A 19,593-nucleotide genomic window follows, 5' to 3' on the forward strand; every position below is an offset into this window, starting at 1 on the left:
TACTTTGCAAATACAACTTAGACTATGTTTGACAATGATTTCAGTTAATCATATTACTTAAGAACTTCCACTCAAATCAACATCCCTTAGGTTGTTCGAGTGCAACATGATCCAAATCCACCAACCCAAGTCCGATCATCACGTGAGGTAAGGTGATTTCAATGGTGAACATCTCCATGTTGATCATATTTACTACATGACCCGTGTTCGACCTTTCAGTCTCCTGTGTTCCGAGGCCATGTTTGTATATTCTAGGCTCGTCAAGTTTAACCCAAGTTTTTTTGCATGTGCAAAACTGGATTACACCCGTTGTATGCGAACGTAGAGTCTATCACTCTCGATCGTCATGTGGTGCTTCGAAACGACGAACCTTCGCAATGGTGCACACTTGGGGAGAACACAAGTTTATCTTGAAATTTTAGTGAGAGATCGTCTCATAATGCTACTGTCATCCTAAGCATAATAAGATGCATATAAGGATTAACATCACATGCAAATCATAGTAGTGAGATGATATGGCCATCATCATCTTGTGCTTTTGATATCCATATCCAAAGCACCGGCATGATCTCCATCGTCACCGACATGACACCATGATCTCCATCAACGTGTCGCCATTGGGGTTGTTGCACCAACTATGCTTCTACCACTATTACTAACTCATAGCGATCAAGTAAAGCAAAAAGGCAAAAATAATTAAAGACAACCCTATGGCTCCTGTCGGTTGACGTACTCATTGACATGCAAGTCGTGATAATTCTATACAAAACATGATCATCTCATACATCTCATCATGTCATTAGCCATATCATATCACAACATACCATGCAAAAACAAGTTAGATGTCCTCTACTTTGTTGTTGCATGTTTTACGTGGTTGCTATGGGTAACTAGCAAGAATTGTTCTTACCTACACAAAGCCGCAACGGTGATATTCAAGTTGCTATTAAACCTTCTACAAGGATGGCCTCTGTCGAATACGATTCAACTAAAGTGGGAGAGACAGACACCCGCTAGCCATCTTTATGCAACAAGTTGCATGTGAGTCGATGGAACCGGTCTCTCCTACGTGGATGAGTAAGGTTGGTCTGGGCCGCTTCATCCCGCAATACCACCGAATCAAAATAATACTAAGGAAGTAATCAATCTGAACGTCAACGTCCACAATTTTTTTTTGTTCTACTCGTGCATGTTATTTACACATAGACCTTGCTCATGATGCCACTGTTGGAGAACATCACATGTGAAACAAAAAAATTCCTACGCTCACCAAGATCTATCTATGGAGATCAACAGCTACGAGAGGGGGTGCATCTACATACCCTTGTAGATTGCTAAGTGGAAGCGTTGAGAAACACAGTTGATGTAGTCGAACATCTTTATGATCCAATCATGATTTGTCCCGCGATCCAATCATGAACGTCCCGATCAAGTGCCGAACGGACAACACCTACACATACAACTCAATGACGCCTTCACCACCTAGATCCAGAGAGCGTGGGTGAAGTAGTAGCTGAGTTCTCAGGCAACATGACGGCGTGGTGGTGGCGGTGGTGGTGCTATTCCGACAGGGCTACGCCGAGCATTATCGAAACCGCATATGGAGGAGAAAATGATCTAGGGGGGAGAGACGGGCTCCAAGGGCTTGATGTGTTCTCTTGGGGCGCCCCTTCCCTCTATATATAGGTGGAGGGGTGTGGGGGAACAGCCCCTCCAAGCCCTAGGGCGCACCTAAGGTGGGTGGAGGTGGAATTCTAGTCCTCCTCCTTCCCTTCCATACAAAGGTGGACTTACCACCTTTCCCAACTGCACGGGCCTTGAGAGAGTTGTGCGTCTTGCCCAATAAGGCCACAACACCTCCCCTCAGCCCATGCAAACCCTTGGGACGTGGTGGAACCCTTGGTGGACTTCTGTACTCCTCCAGAAGTTTCCAGAACATTCTAGAAGCATCCCGGTACAATACCGGAAAAACCTGAAACCTTTCCGGTAGCCAAAATAGGACTTCCCATATATAAATCTTTACCTCAGAACCATTCCAGATCTCCTCGTGATGTCCGGGATCTCATCCGGGACTCTGAACAACATTTGGTCACCAACACAATAACTCAACCATGTATATATCGTCACCGAACGTTAAGTGTGCAGACCCTGTGGGTTCGAGAACTATGCAAACATGACTAAGACACCTCTACGGTCAATAACCAACAGCGGGACCTGGATACTCATATTGGTTCCTATATATTCTACAAAGATCTATATCGGTCAAATCAACAATGTCAAGGATTCAACTAATCCCGTATGCCATTCCCTTTGTCCACCGGTATGTTACTTGCCCAAGATTCGATCGTCGCTATCTCCATACCTATTTCAATCTCGTTACCGGTAAGTCTCTTCACTCATTTTTTAACAAAAGATCTCGTGACTAACTCCTTAGACACATTGTTTGCGAGCTTATTGTGATGTTGTATTACCGAGTGGGCCCCGAGATACCTCTTTGTCATACGGAGTGACAAATCCCAGTCTTGATCCATGCCAACTCCACAAACACCCTCGAAGACACCTATAGAGCATCTTTATAGCCATCCAGTTACGTTGTGATGTTTGATACACACAAGAAATTCCTTCGGTGTGAGTGAGTTGCATGATCTCATGGTCATAGGAACACATATATTGACATGCAGAAAGCAATAGCAGTAAACTTGATATGATCATATGCTATGCTTACGGTTTGGGTCTTGTCCATCACATCATTCTCCTAATTACGTGACCGTTATTAAATGACAACTCATGTATATGTCTAGGAAACCTTAGCCATCTTTGATCAATGAGCTAGTACAATATAAGCTCTCTAGGGACATAGTGTTGTTTATGTATCCACACATGTACTTGAGTTTCCAGTCAATGTAATTATAACATGGATAACAAGCGATTACCATGAACAATGAAATATGATAATAACTAATTTATTATTGCCTCTAGGGCATATTTCCAAAAATCAAGACATGAAAATATACACTCCAAGTGTGAATACATTAACAAAGACTATGACTTCACAACGCCACGATAATTGTGCGTTGTGTCTGGGTCAAACATTCTTATATGATGGGCAACACCACCAACCCCTCCTAAAGACATTGCGTTTATCTTCACATTTTTATCTATTTCTTCAAGAAACTAAGTTTGTCCTAGGATTTTATGTTTGTCTTTGAACTTGAGCTCTTGTCATTTTAATATATCATATGTGATACTATGGAGTTCAGTCCTCTACGTCATCTTGCCTATAGCTATATCTTCGAATTTGATCTAGGTAAATGTGATCCGGCCCTTAAACCTCATCGATGTTTATCTCTCCTAAAACTGTTCAACTCCAGTCATATCCATTCTAATTGACACGTGTTGATTGTCTACACAATATCCATGGTTGTCGAAGAAAAATCCAACCAAACGCTTAAAATTTCACCCTTATCTTTTACCGCCCCTATCGCAACTATTCCCGCGCATGTCGCTACAATTCGCAGGTAGTGGGTTGTCAGACATTTTGCATGCATGCCATGTGTCCCACTAATTCGAAGAGTGCGGGGCATATCCGTCCATTTTTTCGGATGTCCCTGTTCCACCCATCCTTATAAATACTTGTACCCTGGCTCAATTATTACTCTGACCTCCTAGTCTTCGCTCTCGAGCTCCAAACCCTAGTGCCGCCATTGGATTTCACCGTTGTCGGATGAGAAAATCTTAGTTGTCGTGTCTTCTTCTTCATCGTACTCACACTGGTTACGTTTGTCTTTATCTCGCCGTCTCATAGCTACCTGTCACCATCGAGTTAGGGTGTGACAGTGTCACGCCCAAGATGCGACCCTATCCTCAATTTGGCACGAGGGCCTCGTCGAGGATAGAAGCGCATCTCATCGTGTCGCAAGAATGGATATCGTTACAAGTACATGTACTGAAAAGATGAGATATATAAAGAGTTGGCTTACACTCGCCACAAGCTACATCAGAGTCACATCAGTACATTACATAATCATCAAGAGTAAGAGCAGAGTCCGACTACGGACGAAAACAAACGACAAAAGAAGAACGACGTCCATCCTTGCTATCCCAGGCTGCCGGCCTGGAACCCATCCTAGATCGATGAAGAAGAAGAAGAAGAAGCAACTCCAAATGAACAATCAACGCGCTCGCGTCAAGTAACCTTTACCTGTACCTGCAACTGGTGTTGTAGTAATCTGTGAGCCACAGGGGACTCAGCAATCTCATTTCCAAAGGTATCAAGACTAGCAAAGCTTAATGGGTGAGGCATGGTTAAGTGGTGAGGTTGCAGCAGCGGCTAAGCATATATTTGGTGGCTAACTTACGAGTACAAGAATAAAAGGGGGAAGATCTATGCATAGCGGACGTGAACTACCGACGATCAAATGAATGACCCTGAACACCTACCTACGTCAGACATAACCCCACCGTGTCCTCGATCGGAGAAGGAACTCACGAAAGAGACAGTCACGGTTACGCACACAGTTGGCAACTTTTAATTAAATTAGCTTCAAGTTATCTAGAACCAGTGTTAAACAAAGTATCCACATTGCCACATAACCGCGGGCACGGCTTTCCGAAAGATTTAACCCTGCAGGGGTGCTCCAACTAGTCCATCACAAATTACCACAAGCCGCATAGAAATCCTCAATCACGAAGCTCGCGATCTCGTCGGATTCCCTAGTGGAAAACCTCAACTCTGAGATTACCCAAAGCATCACCGGAATCCCGATGCACAAGATATCTCGTCAAAGGTAAAACTAATCCAGCAAGGCCGCCCGACGTGTCGACGATCCCGATAGGAGTCGCGTACCTCGTTCTCAGGACACGACGGATGGGTCACACTAGGAGTACCAAACCTCGGGTTGCCCCGCGGTGGCCCCGTAGTCTGCCAATTTGGACCAACACTCATGAGGAGCACTGGCCCGGGGGTTGATTAAATTATCCTCGGGGTCCGGAAAGTCCCTATGCATTTTTATTAGGTGTTTAGGCAAATGTAGTACCAAAGTTGGGCCTTGCCAGACCAGTCTTAATCTAAAAACGAATTATCAAGGGGGTCCCCATAACAACCCCGATCGTGTTAGGAGCGCTCATTTATGGAACATAACACCGGTAGCCAAAACTAAGGGGGGGCAAAGGTGGAACAAAACACCAGGCTAGAAAGGCCGAGCCTTCCACCTTTTGCCAAGTATATAGGTCCATTAAATTAAATAGCATTTAATATGGTGATATATCAAGGAACCCATGCTTTCACATGGAAGCAACTGCACCTGCAACTAGCAACGCTACATAGGGTTAAGCAAGCGGTAACATAGCCAATCAGTGGTTTGCTAGGTTGAACAGGTTGACGGTTTCATGGCATTGTTGAGAGGCTGAATTTAACAGGTGGTAGGCAACGAGACATAAACGATAGAAGCGATAAACTAGCATGGCAATGATAGTAATGGTATCTGGGGAAATGATCATCTTGCCTGAGATCCCGCTTGGAAGAAGAATGCCTCCGTGAAGCAGACGAACCGACGTAGTCGAACGGGTCCTCACAATCCGGCACGATGCGGAACTCTATCGAGACGAGCAAACCGGAAACAAGAATCAATACACGATATTCACCACACGATGCACAACACAGATGATGCATGAGCTACTGAATACATGCAAGTCACGGCATGACAAATCACACAATCATACCTACACATTAAGTGAAGTTCAATATGCAACGAGTTGCATATTGACGAAACTCCACGTTCATTTATTTAGTTCTATCCCGATTAAATACACGGCAAGATTAAATGTGGTTAAACATGCAAGAGGTGAAGCGGAAATTAAACTACCTATCTAGGCGTTTTAAATGAGGTCGGAAATGACATATAGCACCTCCGAAACGACCTCACATGGTAATTTACAATTCTGTCCAGATATGAATTAATGCATTTAATTGGTTGTTAAACAGCAAAACAAATAGGTTCACGTGATTCTACGCGTCAAGGCAAGCAATCTACACATAAAGAACATCTCCAACGAAGCTACGGAACAAAAGTTACGAGCACCGCGAGATATGATGGCATGAATGCAAAATGTGTGCAACGGCGGCTACGAGCACTTCAACACAAACAAACAGCAAGAGAAAAAGAAACTACACGAGATTCTAAGCAAGTTTCATGTAGGACACGATCAAAACGGAGCTACGGTTCGAAAACTACGAGCAGAACAAGAAAACACTACAATCTGCCAAAAACAGCCACATAGCACTTTCTACGCCTCACAACTTCGGCTACACAACTCCGATGAGCTCAAGCAAGGCAAGGCATGAAAGAGGGCAAGACGCACTACTTCAAACAACTAACAACTACTAGCATGGCAGCAAGGAGCACTAGGAAAAGAAGACACTAAAAGGGCATCTCACACGCTATTTCAGACTTAGTGAAAATAACACCTCCTAAAAGTGCAGTTTTCAGTCTGAAGCAATATTGACAGCATCAAAACCTATAGCTACAGGTCTCCAAATGGCATGAAACTTTACAGCATGCTAGAGAAACACAAGGGGTACAACTAACTCCATTGGACCAACTCCAAAAGAGCTACTGATCACAAGCTAGAAACAAAACAAAACAGCAACAAAAAAAATAACAGAACCCAGACTTAGAAATATTTCAGCTCCTCTAAAACAGCACTATTTCTAGCAACTTGAGGGCAATCAAAACACACCTAAACATGCATTTCTATTGCAACCAAAAATACCAGGGGCTAAACAAAACATCCAAGATCAACCCACTAGTTGACAACTAATTCAAACGAGGCCCGGAATAAAACCTACGGACTAACCAAAAGGGCAACATAGCAAAATATCTCGCGAACTAACTTCCTCGAAAGCTAAAACTAATTGCACAGAAAAATCCACGGGATTTTTCTACCCCGAAAACATATAAAATAAGCGGGATTTGCAACTCAAAATAAAGCCACACATTAATGCGAGATAATACCTCTATACGGGAAAATAAACTACCGGCAAAACCCTACACGGAAAAATACGAGTGACCGCTCTAAAATACGTAGAAATATGGTCCCTAAACCATGGACATTAAATCTATGGCATACGGGCAATCCGGATACGCACGAAAATTAACTACGGAATGGATCCTAGTTAAACAGCACGTAAAACGAGGCATTAGGCACTCTAAACAGCGTTAAACAAATATGCATGTTGAATAATCGTGTTCTACTCGCGAAGCTACCCCAAAACGATATATAACACGCGTCGAATCGTCTTACGGTTTAAAAGTTACGGGGGTTTAGATAAATAGCTAAAACCTAAAATTAACTAAACCGAAAAAGAAAAAGAAAAACTTAAATCTCTAACGGGCCGAGCTGGGGCGCAACTTAGGTGCATGACGCCTAGGCGTGGAATAGGAGGGCAGGGGGTTAGCTCACCTTGGGCCAACGGGCCAGTAGAGGAGGCTGCCCACGTGGGAGCCTGCCTGGCGCGGGCCTTTGGTGTTGCTGGGCCGAGGCGGGGCGAGTGGAGGAGGCCCAGGAGCGCGGTCGTGGGGACGCGGTCAACACCCGTCGTGCTCCTCGCGCCAGGGAACCGGCGGCGGCTGACGAGGGGATCCGCAGGATCCGGACCGGCCGGAGCTCGGGGAAGGACCCCCGGCCTGGAACTGGCCCGATCCGGCCTCGAGTCGCCGGCAGACGGAGGCGGCGGCGACGCATCTTGCGCAGGTCGGCGAGCAGGCGAGCAGGCAGGAGGCGGGGTCCGAGGGCGGCGCTGGCGACGGGGCGCTGCAGGGAGGTTGGCGCGGCGGCTACTGCAGGCAGCGGACGGGGACGGCAGCGGCGGTGCTGGCCGGCGGGGCTGGCAAGGCAAGGGCCGGCCTGGGAGGCGGGATCTCGCCGGACGGCGACTGCCGGCTGGCAGGGGGCAGCACGGCGCGAGGAAGACGGCGCTCAGGGAGCCCGGGGCGGCGTGGGTACGGGAACCGTACGGGCGGCGGCGGCGGTTCGGGCTCGGGCGGGCCTGCGATGGGCTTCGCGGGCCCGGCGGCGCTGGCAGAGGAGAGAGAGTGGAGCGGCGCGGCTAGGGTTAGGTTTAGGGCGCGGATCCCGAGGTGGGAGGAGAGAGGCTGTCCAAAAAATTAAGGAGGAGGGGGTATTTATAAGGAAAAAGGGGGCTCGGTTAACCGGAATCGCGATCCGGATCCAACCGCGGGGTCGGATTCGGACGATTCCGAACGCGGGTATGGGTACGCGGCCGTGTAGAGGGGTTTACCGGAGACGAGGGGGAGAGCGGGCGGTGCGGCACGGTTTTAAAACACCAACAGACGTCCGACGAATAACCGAAGAAGGTGCCGCTACGGGCGACCGTTCGGGTACCAGACGGTCTCCGATCGCGACGAAATTCGACAGGCGACCTAGCTATAACTAATCGCGATCGCGTGCCAAGTTTCACCTCGATCAGAAAAAGTGTTAAACGCACTTTAAAAACAGAGTTTCGACGGTGCCGCGGGCGCGTGCGAGTGCAGTTGGGCTCAGAACGGACGACGACGCGAACCGACAACTAACAACGAATGCAAGTTTTGAAAACTGGCGGCAACGGAGATGCCGATGCAATGCAGATGATGCGCATGATGCGATGATGATGCGGCAACTGAAAATAACCACACGACGAAAACGGAAAGAAAAGGGGAAGCTTCTGGAACGTCGGTCTCGGGTTGTCACAACTCTCCTACACTACAAGAGGATCTCGCCCCGAGATCCAAGAATGAAAGGGGGGAGGATGAGAAAGAACAAGAGGTAAAAACTTAGTCGCTTCTTTGACAAACGAGTGAAACCAACAATCCTTGAAGGTTGCAAGGAGATGAGGAATGAAATGAGAAAGAAGCCAGAATTCACGGAAAATTTCGGCAGCACTTCGGTAGGAAAATGGGACAAAAAATTCGATAAGATGGAAGAATTAGACAATAATCATAACAAACAACTAAGTAGAGCAAGGGAACACCATGATCTTTAAAGAACAACAAGATTGACCCAAAAGAGCAACAACACAATGCCTCCGGAACAATAGAATAGGAACTATCTCATACGGAAGAAGAGAATGAAGAAAATAATGACAGCTATCATCACAATAGAATTGAAGAGCCTCCGGACAGAGAATTGGCATAGTAGTTGGAAAACCAACAACGAAAAGAACAAGATAGTAGTGGGCTTATGAAAATCATCTCAACAAATAAGAGGTGACAAACAACCACTAAAAGAAACAAGTATAGACTGGGAGAAAGAAGATATGAACAATCTCTTACACCAAGAGGATACATTGAGAACTTGAGTTAATTACAAGCACCATGATAGCACAATCCATAGAAAAAGCTCTAGGTGAAATCCAAACCAAGATAGCTCAAAGAAGAACTCATGGGTTGAAAATATCTCATGATAAAAAAAATTGGTGGGTTTAATTAACTCATTCTTGAAAGGAAAACTCTTCGAGGCTCCTACACTAACAAGAAAGCTATAATACCACCTCAAGGATAAAGGAAGAACAAATGCACTTGGGTTTGCAAGGGAACGGATACTTGAGGTACTCCAACAAGAATCTTGAAGAATACTTGACAATGGATTGAAACCTTGATGAACCACCAAGAGGGGCCTCCGTATACGAATGAATGATGCAAATATATCAAGGAAGAAAAGAATATGATTATGACCTTGCCAGGATTTAGAAGAAGCCTCACAAAAAGATACTTGATAGAACTTGGAACTCCGGAAAAGAAATATAAGCACCCGAGGAAGGAATTGAAACCATGAGCCACTCCGGCAGAAGAACTGAAATCTCTTGGAAGAAGGAAGAACAAGAATAAGAATTATGTTAAGCTCATCCTTCATCAAGTTTAATTGATGACAAGCAACGGATTTAGCATACAACTTATTCCTCTTGAAAAGATTAAAGAGAGATAGATAAAGCACAAACTAGAAGAAATGTTGCAAGAAACACCGGTAAGAATTGAAATGAATGAGGCAACCATGAATGACTGGAGATACATGAGAATGAAAAGATCTTGAGCCAGCTGAGAGAAAACTAGAACAAGGCACCGGATAATCGAGAGACGAATGAAGAGACAACAACGGAGAAGAATTGAGGATGAAAGCTGAAAGCTGAGAACGAAGAATCTTCTAAAATGATGGCCTTCGGAGGAACGAGAATGAAAACAACTCAGAAAAGCACCGGATAGCAAGAAAAGGGATTACTCATGATTGAAACAATTGAAGATGATAGGCCCAAGCTGAAATGACAATCTTCACAAGAATGGAGCAAGATTAAGAGAAACACTCCTTCGGATAGCAAGCTGAGAATGAGGACGAGAACAACACCACCAAGAATAATGAGACACTCCGGAATAAAGAAGAATGCAAGGTTGAGCCAATATGAGAATTAACTCAAATAGATCTTGAAGAAGTAATAAGACTGATGAAAATCATACTTACGTCATAGTTGAAAAGAATTAAAGATCTCCGGAGATGATTAAAAGAGCCAGGTAAGATCCTGGGAAAGAACCTGTGGGTTATGGGCCCACTCAAAGAATTCACCATTGAAAAGATTACTAGAAAGATTGATATAGCACCGGTATGAAGAGAACTAGATGAGGTTGAGCACCTCGAAATAATTAAAGATCTGAAAACAAGAACTCCGAGATATCTTCAACACACCGGATAGAAAAGATGAATGAATAACAGGATATGTTGATAAGAATCTCCAACATAGGAAGAATTACAAGGATGAAGAGGATATGATGAACACGGACAACTGAATTAAATTCACCGGGTAAGAGAGAAAGAACAGACAGCGGAAGCACAATGAAAAGGAAACTCTTGGATAAAAATTGAGTCACTGAGAAAAAAGGGCGGGAGGGTGGGAAAAACAAAGACAACATGGGACAGATGAGATGAACTCCGGAATAAAGAGAGAATGATCTTGCAAAACTGGAGAGGATTGGATTCAGTTGCAGAGAAACACACCGGTTGAATGGAATTGATACGACGATCTGGTTGAGCAAGAATTGACATAAGAATTGAACGAACAAAATAATTTGCATTCTCACATAAAAATATGAGAACATCTCTTAGGAAAGGTCTGAAACCACCACTTGACATCGAAGCAACTTGAATTACCATATTCCAACAAAACAAAGGGTGAGGCTTATGAAACAAGCCAGAACAAACTCATGAGAAAGATTTCCGTTCGATATTTTCGTGGACAGGATCGCACGGGCACGATTTACAGAAGCCATCAAGTGCAAGGCAGTGCACCTGACATACGAAGCGTCCCCGAGTCGTAGCAAGCTACAAGGACTCTTTAAGACACAACGTGTACCGCTGTAAGTCGACCGTGAACAAACGAATCCACTAGATGTCGAACCCCAACCTAACATCATTTATTTGTTGGAAGATTGTCCTATAAGCAACTACTTGAATTCCCACCTATGAATTCCCGAAATATCTGGTCATGCAATCTGGTACACGGATACAAGGAGTAATAATCACACAACTCCTATACTAATTCGTCACCTGTATCACATCCGTCAACACACGACCAGAATCTCGGACCTTCATCTACAACAGACCCTCGTGATCACAATGATACAAAGCATGGCAGTACTCCCGAACAATCTGCACCAGTACTGGGGACGTCGGGGTTATCTCGCCACTACCAGTATTGAAGCAATTACAAACATCCTTCGTTCTTAGATAGTAAGAAATCTGAATGATAACGATGTGCTCAAGAATCCCCTGGAGCTCAACTCCCCGGAAGAAGATCAAGTCAGACAGGAGGCACCAAGACAGAACTCCGTCACATCGGCATCATATAGATTCCAAGAATATCCGCGTGATCCTAAAAAAAAATTAGAGCGGGAAGAGAAGTAGAGTAAATTATTACGTCGAGATTCCTCACGAGAGCATAGAAGAGGAGAAAAAAGAATCCTACTCTCCGATATAAAACTAGACTCAAATAGTTTTCACTAGACTCGACTCGGTCAAGTTCGATCAATCAAGGGGGCTCCTAGGTCGGTACAGGCTCTGATACCAACTTGTCACGCCCAAGATGCGACCCTATCCTCAATTTGGCACGAGGGCCTCGTCGGGGATAGAAGCGCATCTCGTCGTGTCGCAAGAATGGATATCGTTACAAGTACATGTACTGAAAAGATGAGATATATAAAGAGTTGGCTTACACTCGCCACAAGATACATCAGAGTCACATCAGTACATTACATAATCATCAAGAGTAAGAGCAGAGTCCGACTACGGACGAAAACAAACGACAAAAGAAGAACGACGTCCATCCTTGCTATCCCAGGCTGCCGGCCTGGAACCCATCCTAGATCGATGAAGAAGAAGAAGAAGAAGCAACTCCAAATGAACAATCAACGCGCTCGCGTCAAGTAACCTTTACCTGTACCTGCAACTGGTGTTGTAGTAATCTGTGAGCCACAGGGGACTCAGCAATCTCATTTCCAAAGGTATCAAGACTAGCAAAGCTTAATGGGTGAGGCATGGTTAAGTGGTGAGGTTGCAGCAACGGCTAAGCATATATTTGGTGGCTAACTTACGAGTACAAGAATAAAAGGGGGAAGATCTACGCATAGCGGACGTGAACTACCGATGATCAAATGAATGACCCTGAACACCTACCTACGTCAGACATAACCCCACCGTGTCCTCGATCGGAGAAGGAACTCACGAAAGAGACAGTCACGGTTACGCACACAGTTGGCAAGTTTTAATTAAATTAGCTTCAAGTTATCTAGAACCAGTGTTAAACAAAGTATCCACATTGCCACATAACCGCGGGCACGGCTTTCCGAAAGATTTAACCCTGCAGGGGTGCTCCAACTAGTCCATCACAAATTACCACAAGCCGCATAGAAATCCTCAATCACGAAGCTCGCGATCTCGTCGGATTCCCTAGTGGAAAACCTCAACTCTGAGATTACCCAAAGCATCACCGAAATCCCGATGCACAAGATATCTCGTCAAAGGTAAAACTAATCCAGCAAGGCCGCCCGACGTGTCGACGATCCCGATAGGAGTCGCGTACCTCGTTCTCAGGACACGACGGATGGGTCACACTAGGAGTACCAAACCTCGGGTTGCCCCGCGGTGGCCCCGTAGTCTGCCAATTTGGACCAACACTCATGAGGAGCACTGGCCCGGGGGTTGATTAAATTATCCTCGGGGTACGGAAAGTCCCTATGCATTTTTATTAGGTGTTTAGGCAAATGTAGTACCAAAGTTGGGCCTTGCCAGACCAGTCTTAATCTAAAAACGAATTATCAAGGGGGTCCCCATAACAACCCCGATCGTGTTAGGAGCGCTCATTTATGGAACATAACACCGGTAGCCGAAACTAAGGGGGGGCAAAGGTGGAACAAAACACCAGGCTAGAAAGGCCGAGCCTTCCACCTTTTGCCAAGTATATAGGTCCATTAAATTAAATAGCATTTAATATGGTGATATATCAAGGAACCCATGCTTTCACATGGAAGCAACTGCACCTGCAACTAGCAACGCTACACAGGGTTAAGCAAGCGGTAACATAGCCAATCAGTGGTTTGCTAGGTTGAACAGGTTGACGGTTTCATGGCATTGTTGAGAGGCTGAATTTAACAGGTGGTAGGCAACGAGACATAAACGATAGAAGTGATAAACTAGCATGGCAATGATAGTAATGGTATCTGGGGAAATGATCATCTTGCCTGAGATCCCGCTTGGAAGAAGAATGCCTCCGTGAAGCAGACGAACCGACGTAGTCGAACGGGTCCTCACAATCCGGCACGATGCGGAACTCTATCGAGACGAGCAAACCGGAAACAAGAATCAATACACGATATTCACCACACGATGCACAACACAGATGATGCATGAGCTACTGAATACATGCAAGTCACGGCATGACAAATCACACAATCATACCTACACATTAAGTGAAGTTCAATATGCAACGAGTTGCATATTGACGAAACTCCACGTTCATTTATTTAGTTCTATCCCGATTAAATACACGACAATATTAAATGTGGTTAAACATGCAAGAGGTGAAGCGGAAATTAAACTACCTATCTAGGCGTTTTAAATGAGGTCGGAAATGACATATAGCACCTCCGAAACGACCTCACATGGTAATTTACAATTCTGTCCAGATCTGAATTAATGCATTTAATTGGTTGTTAAACAGCAAAACAAATAGGTTCACGTGATTCTACGCGTCAAGGCAAGCAATCTACACATAAAGAACATCTCCAACGAAGCTACGGAACAAAAGTTACGAGCACCGCGAGATATGATGGCATGAATGCAAAATGTGTGCAACGGCGGCTAGGAGAACTTCAACACAAACAAACAGCAAGAGAAAAAGAAACTACACGAGATTCTAAGCAAGTTTCATGTAGGACACGATCAAAACGGAGCTACGGTTCGAAAACTACGAGCAGAACAAGAAAACACTACAATCTGCCAAAAACAGCCACATAGCACTTTCTACGCCTCACAACTTCGGCTACACAACTCCGATGAGCTCAAGCAAGGCAAGGCATGAAAGAGGGCAAGACGCACTACTTCAAACAACTAACAACTACTAGCATGGCAGCAAGGAGCACTAGGAAAAGAAGACACTAAAAGGGCATCTCACACGCTATTTCAGACTTAGTGAAAATAACACCTCCTAAAAGTGCAGTTTTCAGTCTGAAGCAATATTGACAGCATCAAAACCTATAGCTACAGGTCTCCAAATGGCATGAAACTTTACAGCATGCTAGAGAAACACAAGGGGTACAACTAACTCCATTGGACCAACTCCAAAAGAGCTACTGATCACAAGCTAGAAACAAAACAAAACAGCAACAAAAAAAATAACAGAACCCAGACTTAGAAATATTTCAGCTCCTCTAAAACAGCACTATTTCTAGCAACTTGAGGGCAATCAAAACATAACTAAACATGCATTTCTATTGCAACCAAAAATACCAGGGGCTAAACAAAACATCCAAGATCAACTCACTAGTTGACAACTAATTCAAACGAGGCCCGGAATAAAACCTACGGACTAACCAAAAGGGCAACATAGCAAAATATCTCGCGAACTAACTTCCTCGAAAGCTAAAACTAATTGCACAGAAAAATCCATCTACCCCGAAAACATATAAAATAAGCGGGGTTTGCAACTCAAAATAAAGCCACACATTAATGCGAGATAATACCTCTATACGGGAAAATAAACTACCGGCAAAACCCTACACGGAAAAATACGAGTGACCGCTCTAAAATACGTAGAAATATGGTCCCTAAACCATGGACATTAAATCTATGGCATACGGGCAATCCGGATACGCACGAAAATTAACTACGGGATGGATCCTAGTTAAACAGCACGTAAAACGAGGCATTAGGCACTCTAAACAGCGTTAAACAAATATGCATGTTGGGTAATCGTGTTCTACTCGCGAAGCTACCCCAAAACGATATATAACACGCGTCGAACCGGCTTACGGTTTAAAAGTTACGGGGGTTTAGATAAATAGCTAAAACCTTAAATTAACTAAACCGAAAAAGAAAAAGAAAAACTTAAATCTCTAACGGGCCGAGCTGGGGCGCAACTTAGATGCATGACGCCTAGGCGTGGAATAGGAGGGCAGGGGGTTAGCTCACCTTGGGCCAACGGGCCAGTAGAGGAGGCTGCCCACGTCGGAGCCTGCTTGGCGCGGGCCTTTGGTGTTGCTGGGCCGAGGCGGGGCGAGTGGAGGAGGCCCAGGAGCGCGGTCGTGGGGACGCGGTCAACGCCCGTCGTGCTCCTCGCGCCAGGGAACCGGCGGCGGCTGACGAGGGGATCCGGCAGGATCCGGACCGACCGGAGCTCGGGGAAGGAGCCCCGGCCTGGAACTGGCCCGATCCGGCCTCGAGTCGCCGGCAGACGGAGGCGGCGGCGACGCATCTTGCGCAGGTCGGCGAGCAGGCGAGCAGGCAGGCGGCAGGGTCCGAGGGCGGCGCTGGCGACGGGGCGCTGCAGGGAGGTTGGCGCGGCGGCTACTGCAGGCAGCGGACGGGGACGGCAGCGGCGGTGCTGGCCGGTGGGGTTGGCAAGGCAAGGGCCGGCCTGGGAGGCGGGATCTCGCCGGACGGCGACTGCTGGCTGGCAGGGGGCAGCATGGCGCGAGGAAGACGGCGCGGGTACGGGAACCGTACGGGCGGCGGCGGCGGTTCGGGCTCGGGCGGGCCTGCGATGGGCTTCGCGGGCCCGGCGGCGCTGGCAGAGGAGAGAGAGTGGAGCGGCGCGGCTAGGGTTAGGTTTAGGGCGCGGATCCCGAGGTGGGAGGAGAGAGGTTGTCCAAAAAATTAAGGAGGAGGTGGTATTTATAAGGAAAAAGGGGGCTCGGTTAACCGGAATCGCGATCCGGATCCAACCGCGGGGTCAGATTCGGACGATTCCGAACGCGGGTATGGGTACGCGGCCGTGTAGAGGGGTTTACCGGAGACGAGGGGGAGAGCGGGCGGTGCGGCACGGTTTTAAAACACCGAGAGACGTCCGACGAATAACCGAAGAAGGTGCCGCTACGGGCGACCGTTCGGGTACCAGACGGTCTCCGATCGCGACGAAATTCGACAGGCGACCTAGCTATAACTAATCGCGACCGCGTGCCAAGTTTCACCTCGATCAGAGAAAGTTTTAAACGCACTTTAAAAACAGAGTTTCGACGGTGCCGCGGGCGCGTGCGAGTGCGGTTGGGCTCAGAACGGACGACGACGCGAACCGACAACTAACAACGAATGCAAGTTTTGAAAACTGGCGGCAACGGAGATGCCGATGCAATGCAGATGATGCGCATGATGTGATGATGATGCGGCAACTGAAAATACCCACACGACGAAAACGGAAAGAAAAGGGGAAGCTTCTGAAACGTCGGTCTCGGGCTGTCACAACTCTCCTACACTACAAGAGGATCTCGCCCCGAGATCCAAGAATGAAAGGGGGGGAGGATGAGAAAGAACAAGAGGTAAAAACTTAGTCGCTTCTTTGACAAACGAGTGAAACCAACAATCCTTGAAGGTTGCAAGGAGATGAGGAATGAAATGAGAAAGAAGCCAGAATTCACGGAAAATTTCGGCAGCACTTCGGTAGGAAAATGGGACAAAAAATTCGATAAGATGGAAGAATTAGACAATAATCATAACAAACAACTAAATAGAGCAAGGGAACACCATGATATTGAAAGAACAACAAGATTGACCCAAAAGAGCAACAACACAATGCCTCCGGAACAATAGAATAGGAACTATCTCATACGGAAGAAGAGAATGAAGAAAATAATGACAGCTATCATCACAATAGAATTGAAGAGCCTCCGGACAGAGAATTGGCATAGTAGTTGGAAAACCAACAACGAAAAGAACAACTAACAACGACGACGCGACGACGCGAACCGACAACGCGGTTGGGCTCAGAACGGACGACGACGCGAACCGACAACTAACAACGAATGCAAGTTTTGAAAACTGGCGGCAACGGAGATGCCGATGCAATGCAGATGATGCGCATGATGCGATGATGATGCGACAACTGAAAATACCCACACGACGAAAACGGAAAGAAAAGGGGAAGCTTCTGGAACGTCGGTCTCGGGCTGTCACAGACATTGAACCGCTTGGCCTCTCTGACTCGTCAAGCTATTCTTTGTGTTCTTCACCGCGGTAAATAAAATTCTGATTTTTACCGTTCGTTTGATCCGAAAAAATTACCAAATATATTTGAATGCTCCACTCTCTCTTCTACAACACTCAAACATCCATTTCTATTTGCTCGATGCTTTTACTTATGTTGAAAATATGGGTTGATTTCTCATTTGTGCAAATTTTCAAAGTCGCACAAGTCTGAAACCACCTTGTCTTGAGCAAAAGTGAAAGTCGTCGATGAATGATGTCAATATCTTCAGACCATGTTTTTATCTTCAAAATCTTCTCGGAATGCATATGACCTCTTCTATTCCCCTCGCATGTGTAATTATTTCACATGTACATGTCCGCGGAAGAACCTCTTGGATCTCATAGTCTGAATTCAATTCATTTGCACACTATTTGCACATACATATGGACTCACCTGGAGCTAGCTCTCACTTGCACCAATTTGTGAATCTTTTGCCAAAGTCAAAGACTATGGCCAGAGATAAAACACCTAGGAACGGAGGAAGACAAAGACGTCTAAACACTGCTAAAGATCTTCCACCTGCACCATATGAAAGATAAAAACCTGACTCCGAGGAAAGCTACACCCAATGCAAGAAACAGATCCAATGGATCCAAAGATATTCAGCAGAGGAATGGTTCTACTATCACTTTGTCACTGTAGAATATGCTAAGAAGAAGGCAGAAAAGGCCCCATGGACAGACATCGTCTACAAGAATCTTCATCCGAAAACAAAGGCTGAAACCATCAATATTGGCTTCTTCCCCATGCATGGTCAGGCCTCCAGTTCCAAAGCATCCACATACCTCCAGCATCCTTGGATGCTCTGTGGTTGATTAAACGTCCGAGGAGGAAGATCAACCCCCTATCAATGATCTAAAGCCATTGGAGAAAACAAAGGCTTCAAAGCCAATCTCCACAACACCTCACGCTTCGCAATCAAGGCCAGCTGAACCAACTGAAACTGAGGATGAATCTCATACTAACCAGAGACCAAAGAGAAAACATGTTGATGCTCGTGACCAAAGCCATCTGTCTCCTTGATGGATACTGCTAACATGATTGAACTCTCACATGATGAGTTTGATGATGAAGCCCTGGCAAAGCTTATCCAGCAAAAGGGGAAGAGGCCAAACGTCTTGAAGACTTGCCTTTGTTTGATGCAAACATCCTCAACCAGTTCATTGATGAATGGTTTGTTGACCCCTCTCTCACCATTAACGCCCTTCAGCTCCCATTGGGATGAGTGTCACCTTCCAAGGGATGGTGAATGAAGAACTAACTGTTCTTCAAAAGGTTGTGCATCAACATGAGAAGATTCGCCATGAAAAGGCTCTTTTCAAAAACAATGTACACAAGCTCATAATAGAGCAGATACAAGGCTATCAGCTCTTCATGACAGGCTTAAAAGCATAATTTGAGAAGCGCTCTGAAGCCATCAAAGGCACCCTAGAGCGTCTAAAGAAGAAATATGCGAAAATGGCCCAAGCTCACAATGAGATGCTAAAGAGAAAAACACTTGGTCAACCAACACTTGACCTAAAAATCATTGAGAGGTCAAGACAAGCTTTTATGTCTTCGAGCCAGTCTACACCATCAAGACAAGCCACACCAAGCATCATCTTTCCAGCTGGCTACGCTGGATCAAGGACACCTCTTCCTTCCTCTGTTGTGTCCAGCAAGAAGACGAAACAAGCCGAGGCAGAAGCCAGGAGTGCAAATCTGCGCCAGCTACTGAAGCTCAACCTACCAAGAAGCTGAAGAAAAAGAAGACAAAGTCTTCGAGCTCGGCCCAACTGCCCAAGCCTCCTCAAGCCACTCCACCTGCTCCATAGGAC

Source organism: Hordeum vulgare, chromosome 6H, assembly GCF_904849725.1.
Source record: "Hordeum vulgare subsp. vulgare chromosome 6H, MorexV3_pseudomolecules_assembly, whole genome shotgun sequence".
NCBI lineage: Eukaryota > Viridiplantae > Streptophyta > Magnoliopsida > Poales > Poaceae > Hordeum > Hordeum vulgare.